A 13,302-nucleotide genomic window follows, 5' to 3' on the forward strand; every position below is an offset into this window, starting at 1 on the left:
ACACTCCAGATCTCAGTGTTTGTCCTGTTAAACTGTGCACCACAGCACTATGCCTCTTTCTACAAATAGCATAACTCACATGTCTTTTGACAAACAAATAATTCAACAATACACATCATAAATAGAAACCTGTGCTTAACACCGCTCCCAGTGAGCTGTCCTCACAAATATTATGTCCCCACACATCCATTGATTGATGAAAACATGCAGATAGTCAATGCCATCCGTGCTCACCATCAGTTATCACTCCATAATGACTTGCTCAACTCACCTTTTGCTAATATTGTAGCTGGGCTCCCATTTGGAGCAAGCTGCCTGAGCAAGATCCACTCACAACATCTCTTTCCATCAAGGAATGGGAAACACCAGGTGTCACTGAGAAGTGGGTCATTACAAAACCCATCTGAGAAATAGCAGGCTTTAAACTACTACAGGAAAGACTGTCTTGCTGAACACTTTCTGAACCAGATCGGGTCAGTGCTCAGCCAAATTCCATCAATGTAGCCTCAATGTATACACATTCTGTACAGGATAGAGAAACCCACAATGATGTGATATCATTGAGATTTTTGTTTGTACTTCAATACTCCAAAGACTGGATTAATCTGATCCTATTAGGTCTCAAATGCTAATTCCAACTTGTATTCAAACAATAAGAGTTGCAGATGTCACGCATTCTCAGTCCCATCAATATTGAAATATCTTTCAATGTTCTTTTCAGCAATGACCTTCATTTTGCTGAGGCTAGTCAGGCAATCAATACCTCATGTTGTAGAACATCCTGAAAGCTGTTTTACTAAGTACTGTTATCCCACTGCTTTTCTTGTTAATTCAATTTTGCACTAGGAGAAAGTGAGGACTGCAGGTGCTGGAGATCAGAGCTTAAAAACGTGTTGCTGGAAAAGCGCAGCAGGTCAGGCAGCATCAAAAGGAGAAGGAGAATCGACGTTTCGGGCATAAGATTAGATTACAGTGTGGAAACAGGCCCTTCGGCCCAACATGTCCACACCGACCCGCCGAAGCACAACCCACCCATACATTTGCCCCTTACGTAACACTACGGGCAATTTAGCATAGCCAATTCACCTGACCTGCACATCTTTGGACTGTGGGAGGAAACCAGAGAACCCGGAGGAAACCCACGCAGACACAGGGAGAACGTGCAATCTCCACACAGTCAGTCGCCCGAGGCTGGAATTGAACCCGGGTCTCTGGCGCTGTGAGGCAGCAGTGCTAACCACTGTGCCACCATGCCGCCCCACGGTGAGAAAAGGGGGAGGGGAAATGAGGAAGCTGGAGAAACCCTCCAACCACCAGGGATGAATGCAGATTTCTCCAGCTTCCTCATTTCCCCTCCCCCCCACCTTTTCTCAGTCCCAACCCTCAGACTCAGCACCGCCTTCTTGACCTGCAATCTTCTTCCCAACCTCTTCGCCCACACCCCCTCTCCAGCCTATCACCCTCACCTTAACCTCCTTCCACCTATCGCATTCCCAAACGCTCCCTCCCCCAATTCCCTCCTCCCTACCTTTTATCTTAGCCTGCTTGGCACACCCTCCTCATTCCTGAAGAAGTGCTTATGCCCGAAACGTCGAATCTTCTTCTCCTTTGATGCTGCCTGACCTACTGTGCTTTTCCAGCAACACATTTTTAAATTCAGTTTTGCAACCCATTTAGGAAATTCTATCTGTGAATGAGCACTCTGGTTTAGAACCAAAAGCTGATGCGGACCACAACAACTGCTTGAACTCACACTAGGTAATACTTTCTGAAAACAAATACAAAGCAAAACAGGAACAAATTCAGATCCCTATCCTCGGAATTCTCAAATGACAGAATCACATCGAACAGAAGAGACCCTTTGGACCATCATGTTTATCCCACCAAAATGACACTAAATCTACAACAGTCCCACTTTCCAGCACTTGCCAACCACCCAGTCAATATTTGTGTCATCACTGACTTACTTAGTATCCCCAACCACCCCCACTCCCACCCCCCAACGACACACACATTCACCCACATACATGAACACACATATGCAGACATACACACACTCACTCACATACACCACACACACACACTCTTTATTATCATTTACGAATATCACAAACAATAAACGCTCCAAAATTGATCCCACTGGATACCAGTCTCCAATTACACTAACAGCCTTCTTTCAGCTTTGCCTCTGCTTCCTCTGACTGAGTCAATTTGCTAATTTATTCAGAATTCCATGTGTTTTTACATTTGTTGTTAATCTCCTCAATGTGGCTTTGGGACAGTTCAGTGACTCAGTGCTTAGCACTGCTGCCTCACAGCACCAGCGGCCCTGGGTTCGATTCCAGACTTGGGTGACTGTCTGTGTGGAGTTTACACATTCTCCCTGTGTCTGTGCAGGTTTCCTCTGGGTGCTTGTTTTACTCCCACAGTCCGAAGGTGTGCAGGTTAGGTCAATTGGCCGTGCTAAATTGCCCATAGAGATAGGTGCATTCGGCAGGGGTTAAGGTAGGGGAATGGGTCCGGATGGATTAACCTTTGGAGGTTGAGTGTGGACTTGTTGGCCTGCATGGCCTGTTTCTATACTGTAGGGAATTGAATATAATCTTGTCAAAGGCTTTGCTAAAATCTATATAAACTACAACAATTGCCCTACTCTCATTCAAAGACCTGGTCACTTCCTCGAAAAATTTCACCACACTTGTGATGCATTTTGTCCCTCTGACAAAACCACGCTTACAAAAAAGAACAAAGAAAATTACAGCACAGGAACAGGCCTTTCAGCCCTCCATGCCTCTGTTGATCCGGATCCTCAATTAAAACCCGTTGCCTATTTTCCAATGATCTGTATCCCTCTGTCCCCTGGCCATTCATGTAGCTGTCTAGATACATCTTAAGCAACGCTATCATATCCATCTCTACCTCCTCCCTGTGTAAAGAACTTTCCACGCATATTTCACTTAACCCTTTCCCATCTCACCTTGAACTTGTGACACCTAGTAATTAAGTCCCCCACCCTGGTAAAAAAAAAGCTTCTTGCTATCCACCCTGTCTATACCTCTCATGGTTTTGACCTCAGTCATGAAACCCCGCTCAAACTCCACCTTTTTAATGAAAATAATCTTATTCTACTCAACCTCTCTTAATGGTTAGCACCCTCCATACCAGGCAACATCCTGGTGAATCTCCTCTGCACCCTCTCCAAAGCATCTACATCCTTCTGGTAATGTAGCAACCAAAACTGTCTGCTGTATTCCAAATGTGGCCAAACCAAAGTCCTATACAACTGTAACATGACCTGACAAATCGTGTACTCAATCCCCCGTCCGACGTTGGAAAGCATGTTATATGCCTTCTTGACCACTCTATTGACCTGCATTGCCACCTTCAGGGAAATATGAGCCTGAACACGCAGATCTCTCCGTATGTCAATTTCCCCAGGGCTTAAGTCCAAAGATATACAGATTAGGTGAATTTACCTTTCTAAATTATCCATTGCGTTCGGGAATATGTAAGCAAGGTGCATTAGATAGGGGAAGTCTAGACTAATTGGTGTAGGGGACTGGGTTGATGTGGACTTGTTGGGCCAAATGGCCTGTTTCTACACTGTTGGGATTCTAATTTACTGTATAGTTTGCTTGAGAACTGGGTCTTCCAAAATGCATCACCTCGCATTTGCCTAGACTGAACTCCATCTGCCATTTCTCTGCCCAACTCTCCAATCTATCCATATTCTGCTGCATTCTCGGACAGTCCATTTCACTAACTGCTACTCCACCACTGGTCACAGTTCTTCATTTTGAGAAACTCCGTTCCACTATTACTCACAGTCTCCTGCTGTCCAGCCAATTCTCTAGTCATCTAGCTCGTCCAGCCTGGATCCCATGCAACTTCACTTTCTCCATCAGCCTGCCTTGGGGAACCTTATCAAACGCCTTATTGAAGTCCACGTAAATGACATCTACAGCCCTTCTCTCATCAATCAACTTTGTCACTTCCTCAAATAATTCTATTAAGTTGGTATTATCTCAGAGAACAGATAAGGGAGATCTAGTGGACGTGGGTATTTGGATTTTCAGAAATCTTTTGACAAAGTCCCACATAAAAAGTTAGTTTGCAACATCAAAGCAAATGGGATCAGGATAATATACTGACTTGAACTGAGAATTCATAGCAAACAGAATATGTATTGTTTGGAGTGGAAGGTAATGACACTGGGTAGGATAAAGATCAATGCTTGGGTTCCAGTTATTCGCAATAGCCTTCGTGAGTTTTTTTTTCATTCATGCGATGCATATACTGGGTTCTCGAGACTACTCTCAGATATGTTGTTTATTTATTAATTGGATAATTAATATGACAGGATACTTCATCATTTCTTTGACTTGCAGTCTGAACTTGAACTGAGTGTTTATGCAGCAATTTAAATTCACCAGTGAAACGCCAACCATTGCAAATATAAATTCTGAAATGTTGTAATATCTCAGGTATGTTCCCTGAATGTTATAATAAAAGAATTCTATAATTCCCTTGCACCGACCACAGAATGATGAAAGTGTCGGATAACGACAAAAGTAAAATCACAGACTTTCTTCTGCTTTCCATCTCTGGGTCACTGGGATTCTCTCCTTGCTCTGGCCCTTCAGTCTCTGATGGGCCCGACTTGTCACAGAAATATGTCTCACTGTCAGTACTGAGCGACAGAATTAAAGTGTATGGAACCAAGGGCATTAAAACCCAACCAAAACAGTCAAATCCCACCCAATCGGCACAGAAAAATAATTCTGCTTTGGATAACAGAAACAATTGGCAATTACCTCTGTCGGTTCATATTTATAGTAGAAGGGGATGTTTTTAAAAATAGACCAGAATGCATGTTATCCAGAGGACGACAGCTGCATTTTTCTTGGTGCATTACTGTGTATCCACGTTCTGGAAACAGATGACAATTACATCGATCAAAGGAGGAGGTAACTGTCAACCAGACAGAACAATTTTTGGCTGAATGAATCAGAACATTGTGAACACTACACAGTGGTGAGATCCAGGAAAGACAGGGGAAATTAATACATTTAATCTGCCACAGAATAACCTCTGGGATTATAATAAATAGATCTGCTGTCACCACAGCCATGAGGTAACGGCTGGTGCAGATTGAGAGGCTGCACTTTCCTTCGGCCAGCCTCATAATTCCGAGTAAACAGGTCCTTCCCCTGTTTAAGATACCCCTTAAAATTCATGTCCTTGAATGAGTTATTGTCATCTTACATAATATAGACAATAGGTGCAGGAGTACGCCATTCTGTCCTTCAAGCCAGCGCCACCATTCATTATGATCATGGCTGATGATCCTCAATCGGTATCCTGTTCCTGCCTTATCCCCAAAACCGTTGATTTCACTATCCTTAAGAGCTCTATCCAACTCTTTCTTGAAAGTATCCAGAGACTTGGCCTCCATAGCCTTCTGGGGCAGAGCATTCCACACACCCACCACTCTCAGGGTGAAGACGTTTCTCCTCAACTCTTTTCTAAATGTCCAACCCCTTATTTTCAAACTGTGTCCTCTGGTTTGGGACTCACCCATCAGCGGAAACATGCTTCCTGCCTCCAGAGTGTCCAATCCTTTCATAATCTTATGCGGCTCAATCAGATCCCCTCTCAGCCTTCTAAACTCAAGGGTATACAAGCCCAGTCGCTCCAATCTTTCAAGTAAGATAGTCCCGCCATTCCGGGAATTGACCTCGTGAATCCAAGCTGCACCCCCTCAATAGCCAGAATGTCCTTCCTCAAATTTGGAGACCAAAACTGCACACAATATTCCATTTGCGGTCTCACCAGGGCCCTGCACAGCTGCAGAAGAACCTCTTTGCTTCTATACTCAATTCCTCTTGTTATGAAGGCCAGCAAGCTATTAGCTTTCTTCACTGCCTGCTGTACCTGCATGCTTGATGGGTCAAAATTAACTTAATTTAATTTGTCATGATAAAAGTGGGTGACATCGGCATCAGGCCAGGATGAACTGAATGGAAACAGACCAAGTAAAGTATTGATGAAAATACATTTGCAATCAAAAGACACAGATTTTAAAAAAAGTATGTGATTTAATCTTTATAATGGAGCATGTTGTCCTCTAAATTCTCAAAGTCAGATTACATTACAGTGTGGAAACAGGCCCTTCGGCCCAACAAGTCCACACCGACCCACCGAAGCGCAACCCACCCATACCCCTACATTTACCCCTTACCAAACACTACAGGCAATTTAGCATGGCCAATTCACCTGACCTGCACATCTTTGGACTGTGGGAGGAAACCAGAGCATCCGGAGGAAACCCACGCAGACACAGGGAGAACGTGCAAACTCCACACAGTCATGCGCCTGAGGCGGGAATTGAACCCAGGTCTCCGGCGCTATGAGGCAGCAGTGCTAACCACTGTGCCACCGTGCCACCCAATTCTCACCTGTTTACCTGTATTCAAAATCTTCCATGTTCATCATTAATTTATTTGCTTTCTTGGATAGGTGTGAATCACATTTTGTAAAATCTCTATGAAAGTGTTAGCTGTTCTGTTGTGATGTAAATGTTACCAGCTGGTGTGATTGTGAAAGAAATGACCGATTTCATAGAATTAAGTGAAATGAAATGCAGGTAAGAATGCCAGAAACAACAGTAAGTTTGACAATTGGGAACAATCCTGTGTCACTGCGCTGCCCAAACTTCTCGATTCCTCTCTAAGTCCTTCTGATTATCCAACTCTGTCTCCTAAACCTATACCCTCTAGGTTTGCATTCCTCTCCCCTGGGAAAAAAACCTTGGTGATTCACCCAATCCATGCCCCTCATGATTTTATTAACCTCTATAAGGTCACCCCTCAGCCTCCAATACTCCAGGAAAAATAGCCTCATCCTATTCAACTTCCACCTACCGCTCAAGCCTTCCAACCCTGGCAACATCCTCATAAATCTTTCCTGAAACTTTTCAAGTTTAACAACATCTTTCCTACAATAGGGAGACCAGAATTGCGCACAGCATTCCAAAACACCTAGAGGTGTTGGAAATTCTGGCAAGGGTGAAAATAGATAAGTCCCCTGGGCCTGATGGCATTTATCCTAGGATTCTCTGGGAAGCAAGGGAGGAGATTGCAGAGCCATTGGCCTTGATTTTTGTGTCCTCTTTGTCGACAGGAGTAGTGCCAGAGGACTGGAGGCTAGCAAACGTGGTTCCCTTGTTCAAGAAGGGGAGTAGGGATAATCCTAGTAACTATAGGCCAGTGAGTCTCACTTCTGTTGTGGGCAAAGTCTTAGAGAGAATTGTAAGGTATAGGATTTATGCACATCTGGATAAGAATGATGTGATCAAGGATAGTCAGCATGGTTTTGTGAAGGGCAGGTCGTGCCTCACAAACCTTATTGAATTCTTTGAGAAGGTGACTAAGGAGGTAGATGAGGGGAAAGCGGTAGATGTGGTATATATGGATTTTAGTAAGGCATTTGATAAGGTCCCCCATGGTAGGCTACTGCAGAAAATACAGAGATATGGCATTGAGGGTGAGTTGGAGGTTTGGATTAGGAATTGGCTCTCTGGAAGAAGACAGAGGGTAGTAGTTGATGGCAAAGGTTCATCTTGGAGTGCCGTCACTAGCGGTGTTCCGCAAGGATCTGTTTTGGGACCATTGCTGTTTGTCATTTTTATAAATGACCTGGAGGAAGGGTTAGAAGGTTGGGTGAGCAAGTTTGCGGATGATACGAAAGTCGGAGGAGTTGTAGACAGTGAGGAAGGATATGGCAGGTTACAGCGGGATATAGAGAAGCTGCAGAGCTGGGCAGAAAGGTGGCAAATGGAGTTCAATGTAGCTAAGTGTGAAGTGATTCACTTTGGTAAGAGTAATAAAAAGATGGATTACTGGGCTAATGGTAGACTACTTGGTAGTGTGGAAGAGCAGAGGGATCTTGGTGTCCATGTACACAGATCTCTGAAAGTTGCCACCCAGGTAAATAGTGCAGCGAAGAAGGCATATGGCGTACTGGCTTTTATTGGTAGAGGAATTGAGTTCCGGAGTCCTGAGGTCATGCTGCAGTTGTATAAGACTCTGGTGCGGCCGCATCTGGAATATTGTGTGCAGTTTTGGTCGCCATACTATAGGAAGGATGTGGAGGCACTGGAACGGGTGCAGAGGAAGTTTACCAGGATGTTGCCTGGTATGGTAGGAAAATCCTATGAGGAAAGGCTGAGGCACTTGGGGTTGTTTTCATTGGAGAAAAGAAGGTTTAGGGGTGATTTGATAGAGGTGTACAAGATGATTAGGGGGTTAGATAGGGTTGACAGTGAGAACCTTTTTCCACGTATGGAGTCAGCTATTACAAGGGGGCATAGCTTTAAATTAAGGGGGGGTAGATATAGGACTGATGTTAGGGGTAGGTTCTTCACTCAGCGAGTCGTAAGTTCATGGAATGCCCTGCCAGTAGCAGTAGTGGACTCTCCCTCTTTATGGGTATTTAAGCGGGCATTGGATAGGTATATGGAGGATAGTGGGTTAGTGTAGGTTAGGTGGGCTTTGATCGGCGCAACATCGAGGGCTGAAGGGCCTGTACTGCGCTGTATTCTTCTATGTTCTATGTTCTAAAAGGTCTAACCAATGTCCTGTATAGCCGCAACATGACTTTCTAACTCTCATACTCAACACGCTGAACAATAAAGGCAAGCACACCAAAACCCTACTTCACTACCCTGTCTACCTGCGACTTCACTTTCAAGGAACAATGAACCTGCACCCCAAGGTCTCTTTATTTGACAACACTTCCCATTACGTGTATTGGTCCTTTCCTGATTTGCCATACCAAAATGCAACACCACACACTTATCTAAATTAAACTCCATCTGCCACTCCTTGGCACATTGGCCCATATGATGACGATTCCATTGTACTCTGACATAACCATCTGTACTGTCCACTACACCACCAATTTTGGTGTGATTTGATTTTGATTATTATTTTATTGTCATGTGCATTTTACGTAAAAAATACAATAAAATACAGTGAAAACATTTCATTTGTCACCATGACATAGCACTATTTTGAATAATTTAAGAATAAGAAAAAATGGAAAGATATGGCTGAAGATGAGCCAGCTAAACACGGTAATCAATGCCTATGCCATCATCCTTTTTCCACCACCACTTCACCATCATCTGCAGTGGACCCAACCAACATTGAAGTTGCTGATCCTTAGACATGTACTGCTTGACCATTGCGAGCCAATGGCTGTGCCAAACCTACCAACGTCAGAGCTGTATAACTCACCGGAAGACCCACCTCGTCAATGTTGCCATCGTGCCTTTCCACCACTGCACTGGTGCTAGTGCTGGACCCAACCAACAATAAAGTTGCCAAACCTCAGGCACGATCTTTTGCCTCTGGGTTGATCTCGCTGATGTCGTCTCCAATATGACAGACACTGATTTTAGGTCCTGTGTATGCTCTGGAAAAGTAAGTAGCGGCACACTCGAGGTGTGTCCTGGGCCCACTCTTCCCTGTGTTGGACGCTTGCTGCCATGATACTGTCCAAGCTCAGGACAAGGTCAAGAAGAGAAATATCAAACAGAGAAGCAAAAGAAAGAAAGAGAAAAGCGGTCGGAGCAAATGAGTTCTGGCACAAGAGCCGTTCTGCCATATGGTGCTGCCATCTTAGGACGAAGCAAACTTGTTGCAATCTTACTAACCATACCTCCTATATTTACATCCAAATCATTTATGTAAAATGATAAAAAGTAGTGGACCTAGCACCAAATTCTGTGGAGCACCGCTGGTCAGAGGCCTCCAGTCTGCTAAACAACCCTCCACCACCATCCTCTGTCTCCTATTCCAAAGCCAATTTTGTAACGAATTGGCAAACTCACCCTGAATCCCGTGTGATCTAACTTTACGAACCAGTCAACCATGCAGAACCTTGTTAAAGGCTGCACTAAAATCCAAGTCAACAACTTCTGCTCTGCCCTTAATCTTACTGATTACTTCCTCAAAAAAACTCAAGCAAGTTTGTGAGGTTCGATTTTCCTTGCAAATAATCCATGCTATCTCTACTCAATCCTTGCCTGTCTAAAAGCATATAAAGCCTATCTTTCAGAATCATCGCCAAAAACTTACCCACCACTAAAGTTAGACCCACAGGTCTATAGTTCCCAAGCTTCTCCTCACATCCTTTCTTAAACAATAGCACAACATTAGCCAAACTCCAGTCCTTTCGTTCTTCACCCATGTTCATAGATATACAAATATTTCTACTAGGTTCCCCGCAATTTCCTACCCAACTTCCCACAACATCCTGGGACACATATAATCAGGCACTGGAGGGTTACCTATCTTTACATTTTCTAAGACCTCCAGTTCTTCCTCAAACTGTTTTTTAAAAATCAATATTTATTTCCCAGAGTTCTCGAGCCCCCATTTCTTTTTCAACAGTAAAAATTGATGTGAAATATTCAGTTACCATCTCTCCCACCTTCTGAGGTTCAACACAAAGACAACATTGTTGATCTTTAAAGGGTCCTACTCTCTCTCTCTCTCTCTCTCTCTCTCTCTCTCTCTCTCTCTCTCTCTCTCCCATTGCTCTCCTGCTCTTGAAGTGTTTATAGAATCTTTTTTGGGTTATCTTAAATCTTACTTGCCAGGCTATCTAATTTTCCATTTTTGCCTTTCTGATTTCCTTTTTAAGCATGTTCATACCCTCTTTATACCCTTCAACCAACAGGACCATATGCTTCTGAACTCTCATTATCACACTTTTAAAGACTCCCACTTGTCAGTCATACTTTTACCTGTAAACGGTCTGCTCTAATCAACTTTTGAAAGTTATTGCATCATTCCCTTAAATTTTGCCTTATTCCAATTAAGAGCTTTAACTTTTTGGGAAGATTTATCCTTTTCCATAGATATTTTAAAACTAACAGCATTACAATCACTAGTTCCAGTCACTTGCTCTGCCTTATTTTGCAAAAAATATTCAAGTTTTGCTCGTTCTCTACAGGAACATTTATATATTGATAAAGAAAATTTTCTTGAACACATTTAACAAATTCTTCACCAACCAAAACTGTAACACTACGACAGTGCCTCAGAAATATCTATTCTAATTGCAGTAGTAATGTATTCCTTAATTAACTATGCCATTTAATTAAGGAATTAATTACTCTCTTACTATCCCTCCTATAACACCTAAAGCCTGAAATGTTGAGCTGCCTCTCTTGTCAATTCCTCAGCCAAGCTCCTGTAGTAGCTTTGACATCCCAAACCCACATTCCCATACATGCGCTGAGCTCATCAGCCTTACCTGAGAGTTAAATCATTCTCTGACCGCTCATGTCTGTCTTTTCGAATAACTTGCTCTTTTCTGATTCGGAACCATCCTCATATTTCTGTCTATGCACTGTGACTTAGAAGCTCCCAACTCACCACTCTAAAAATGTTGACAGGATCCGAAACTAGAACTAGCAAATCTCCCCAGTCGGATATTGGTCCCTTTCCATTTCAGGTGAAACCCATCCTTTTTGAACAGATCTTTTATGTCCCAGAAGAGATCCCGATGATCCAAGAAACTGAATCCCTGCACATTGCACCACCTTTTCAGCCACTGATTTATCAATCCTATCCTTCCCTCAAGCGAAACCTCAAAAACGCAGAAATGCTGTGCCGTCCACATTTCGGAAATAAGCCCTTCATCAGGAGTGTGACTTGTTGTCAATAGATTCCAGTATCTGCAGTAATCTGCTCCTACATTTTCCCCAGTATCAGCTTTTATTTCTCCCTGTCTCACAATTATCCATCCCCTTTATCAGTGTCTCTTCTCTCTCTTTCTGGGCTCCATCTCCACCTATTACAGGAGGGAGAGCCAATAACTGCACTTTTTTCCGAGCTACTTTCAGTACTGATGAAGAGTCACTGAATCTGAAACGTTACCTTTGTTTTAACTCCACAGAAGCTGCCAAACCTGCCGAGTTTCTCCAGCGATTTCTCTTTTCATCCACATTCACTTCCAGATGACGTTCCCAACACGGGACCGCACTTCTATTGGCTATAAGCACGAGATTGACAGATGTTCTGATCAATCAGAGCTGGATGAGAGTAAAGGCCCGCCCTGAGGGCTCACGTGGGGTCTCGAGGCTCGGCCGATTAACCGACTCTGCGCGAGCTCGCGGACTGGGGCCTCGCGCTGGAGAGAAATAAGAGTTTATTTTTAAGTCTTTCCAGTGAAGGTGAGAAAACATCTATGATACTAATCAGTAAACTGTTAATGTGCGGATACACTGAGGAGGAAAGTTTTTCTATCCAATTACCTGCCCAAATGATGTTGGCACTCGGGGTTAACAGGACACCAGATCAGGATGAGATCCATCCAAGGATCCTGATTGAAGTGAGAGGGGCACTGGACACAACATTACAGTCTCCTCTGGATTGAGAGGAGGTGTCAGGAGACTGGAGGGTTATCAACATTATGACCTTGTTCTGTGAAGATTTGTAAGTTAATCCTGGAATTGACAGCCTTGTCAGTTTAACACTGGTGATGGGAGAGCTTCTGGAAACAACTATTGTGATAAAACTGATAATCACATGGATAAAGGTGGGTTGGTTAAAAAACTGTCAAGGGGAAATTGTGTAAAACTATCTTGCTGAAGTGTTCTGATGACTTAACAGAAAGGGTCAATGAGGACAATGTTACTGATGTGATTAACAGGGATTTCCAGAAGATAGCATACAACAAGTTGTGCAGAAGATTATAAGTCATGGTACAAGAGGCACGGGCAACATGGAAAGAACATTAACTGAGTGATAGGAAAGAGAGAGTCAATGGTCAGTGGATTTTTTTTGGCTGGAGGAAGAAGATTTGGAGTGGAGTTCCCAACGGGCCAATATTGGGACCAGCATGTTCCAGTAAGGAGAAAGGATAAGGATAGCAAGGTAAGGGAACCTTGGATAAAGAGGGAGGTTCTGAATTTACTCAAAAAGAAAAAAAAAGCAAATGGAAGGTTTAGGGAGGTAAAATTGGGCAAGGACTGTAAAGAATATAAAGAAAGCAGGAAAAAATTCAAGCAGGGAATTAGTAGAGCAAGAAGGGACCATGAAATTGACAAATAGGTTTAAAGAGAATTCCAAGGTATTCTAGGCATACATTAAAAAATAAAAACAAGAGGATAACGAGGGAGAAGGTAGGACCATTTGAGAATAAAGGAGGAACTCTTGCTTGGAGGCTTGCAAAATCTGAAATGAGTACTTTGTGTCAGTATTGACCCAGAAGAAGGATTTAGAGCAT

The 13,302-nt window shown here is 43.3% G+C and overlaps 1 long non-coding RNA gene across 1 annotated transcript in view; it reads right to left on the reverse strand.

Annotated features, from left to right (window-relative positions):
- Window positions 1-12,031, reverse strand: part of LOC140454426 (uncharacterized) — a 59,638-nt gene extending 47,607 nt beyond the window's left edge. The window contains exon 1 of the long non-coding RNA XR_011952684.1: window positions 11,952-12,031. This is a non-coding gene — a long non-coding RNA (uncharacterized lncRNA). The remainder of the gene's footprint in view (window positions 1-11,951) is intronic.
- Window positions 12,032-13,302: the final 1,271 nt, after the last annotated feature.

This window comes from Chiloscyllium punctatum, chromosome 29, assembly GCF_047496795.1.
Source record: "Chiloscyllium punctatum isolate Juve2018m chromosome 29, sChiPun1.3, whole genome shotgun sequence".
Lineage (NCBI taxonomy): Eukaryota > Metazoa > Chordata > Chondrichthyes > Orectolobiformes > Hemiscylliidae > Chiloscyllium > Chiloscyllium punctatum.